The sequence below is a fragment of the Spinacia oleracea genome, chromosome 5 (genome assembly GCF_020520425.1).
Source record: "Spinacia oleracea cultivar Varoflay chromosome 5, BTI_SOV_V1, whole genome shotgun sequence".
Taxonomy (NCBI): Eukaryota; Viridiplantae; Streptophyta; class Magnoliopsida; order Caryophyllales; family Amaranthaceae; genus Spinacia; species Spinacia oleracea.
Genome location: NC_079491.1, coordinates 97242662 through 97245177, shown reverse-complemented (window position 1 = coordinate 97245177; position 2516 = coordinate 97242662). Strand labels below are relative to the sequence as shown.

The 2516-nt window shown below is 42.4% G+C and overlaps 1 protein-coding gene across 1 annotated transcript in view; it reads left to right on the top strand.

Moving 5' to 3' along the window:
* The first annotated feature begins 2352 nt into the window (after window positions 1–2352).
* Window positions 2353–2516, top strand: part of LOC130460614 (ATP synthase subunit alpha, mitochondrial) — a 3030-nt gene continuing 2866 nt past the window's right edge. Inside the window, exon 1 of the mRNA XM_056827935.1 lies at window positions 2353–2516. This exon is cut by the window's right edge and continues 2866 nt beyond it. The gene's annotated coding sequence lies outside the window, so the exon portion shown is untranslated.

The following is a 2516-nucleotide window of genomic DNA, read 5'->3' as shown; positions in this document are numbered from 1 at the left end:
TTGTGTTGCAAGGAGATGAGGAACTTTACTACGAGTTCCCGGAACCATGGTGTGACCCACGGACCAAGGAATTCCTGGGTTGGAGATTTTCTTTGCTGAAGCAAGAGATCCGGAATTGATCAAGACCTGGTTTAAGGAAAAACCGGAAGTTCCCGCAGAAGACGAAGATTGGGTGAAGCACTTATGTTATGGTGTTCTCCGCAAGATGTTTCAGTTTGCCGATCCCGAAGAGCGAGGTTTCGATCCGACAACCTTAATTCCCTCGGACCACGTTTCCCATGATTGGAGCGTGGAGTGCAAGATGGATAACGGATCCTTGAATTTCGAATTATTCCTCCCACCTCTCCGAACGCTTAAGCGACTTCTTAATGCTTCGCACTAAGCGTGTAAACAACCAAAAACTTCGCTTTATTCATAAGCTTCGCTTTAGCGTGTAAACAAAAGCATAGCTTTCGCTATTACATTCCTGAGGCAGTGACTTTTGGAGTTTGGTTTTCCTTCGAGGTTTGTTAGCTGGGTCATGGCTTGTTTCTCTTCAGTGTCTTATACTTTTCATGTGAATGGTGAGCTCACTGTTCCTATTGCGGGGAAGAAAGGTATCAGACAGGCCAGTTTCTCCATACTTATTTGTTTTGAGTATGGACTGAATCGTTTTTGGGTTTGAGAACAAATGCTGCTTTTAGATATCATCCGAGATGTAAGAAACTTGATCTAACACATGTTTGCTTTGCTGATGATCTATTGCTTTTCTCAAGGGCTTGAGTCAGTTAGGCGGATTATGAAAGCTTTTTCTATCTTCTCGGAAGCATCTGGTTTGAAAGCTAATCAGTCTAAGAGCTCTATCTATTTTGGTGGAGTTTCTTTGGATGTTCAAAATGATTAATGCTTTTCATTTTGCAAAAGGTGAGCTTCCTTTTAGGTATCTTGGTGTTCCTTTATCCACCAAGAAACTTTCAGTTATTCAATGTCAACCTCTCATAAGGAAGATTTTGCAAAGGATTGATGCTTGGTCTACAAAGTTTCTCTCTTATGCTGGTAGAGTTCAACTGATCAAGTCAGTTCTTTTTGGTGTTCAAAGCTATTGGTGCCAGGTTTTTCTTCTTCCTCAGAAAGTATTGAAAATGATTCAAGCAGCTTGTATAACTTTTTTGTGGACTGGTAAGTCTGGCACTTCCAGAAGAGCTTTGGTTGCTTGGGAGACAGTTTGTTTACCAAAGGCTGCAGGTGGTTGGAATCTCATGTGTATCCATTTATGGAACAAGGCTGCAATCTGCAAGCTTCTTTGGAATTTGGCTCAAAAGAAGGATAAAGTTTGGGTCAAATGGGTGAATGAATTTGATATTAAAGGCAAAGATCTCACTGCCATGAGTGTCCCAAATCACTTGGGTGGTGAAGAAGATTTTTGGGTCTATGGAGTATTTGAATAGTATTCCCTCTGGCAGTGCTATGTTACACAGCATGACCTTCTCTATTAGGAACGTAGTCGCTTAAGCGATCGGAATGAATAAAGCGAAGATTTTGGAAGGTCTACAATGAATTGAGGGGTGACGTGCCTAATGTGAGTTGTAGGAAACTTACTTGTAATAATTTTGCTGCTCCAAAATGTATATTTATCACTTGGTTAGCTATCTTGAATAGAATGGTGACTTGTGATAATATGCAGAAAATAGGGATTCAATGCAGCATGCAGTGTTGTTTATGCTCAACAGGCATTGAGACTGTGAGCCATTTCTTTTTTGAGTGTGAGTATTCTGCTGCAGTTTGGGGTGTTGTGCTTCAGTGGTTGGGTATTAGTAGAAGACCTCAGAAATGGGAGGATGAACTGATGATTGTTGTCAGCCAGTTCAGGTCCAATTCAGGTATGCAGCAAATCTATAGAATGGCTTTGTCTACTTCAGTGTACTTGCTCTGGAAGGAGAGGAATTCTATCTTTTCTAACTGAGTTCCGCACCCGGACTCAAACCATACCTCGAGGAGAAGGTAGCCGAAAGAGCGCTTCTCCGAGAGACATAGTTCGAAAGGGTAAGGTGAGGCTGGAATGGGATATAGTAAGTGTGCCACGAGTGCTCCCTTCTAAGGCTTCTGCTTCTCTCTAATAACGAGAAATTTTGCAGAAAGCAAAGCTACAACTCTTCAGTCTAAGCTATCTAAGCTAGAACTTAAGGCCGACCTCTTTTCCAGGGATACCCCACTTCCCGGTCTAGCTTCACTAACTGTATTCACCGCTTTCCAGATCTCGGAACCAGATCTACTTTATCATCGGCATTCTCTAAATGAATTACGTTATGGTCTTGAACTGTCGATATATCATATGTAATGAATGATCGAGGTTGTCTTTTCGGAAGAGGTGGTGGGAGTGGGGCAGGGCAAGAAAGTCACAATCATACCCGATATTCAGAGCGCCGGAGATAGAAGCGGCGGCTGCCATAAAAAAAGTCGAGAATTTCAATCCATTTGCTGCCTCCTTCGCTACCGCTCCGTGGGGTCAACATTACGAAATTAGTCAGGTTCAGTTC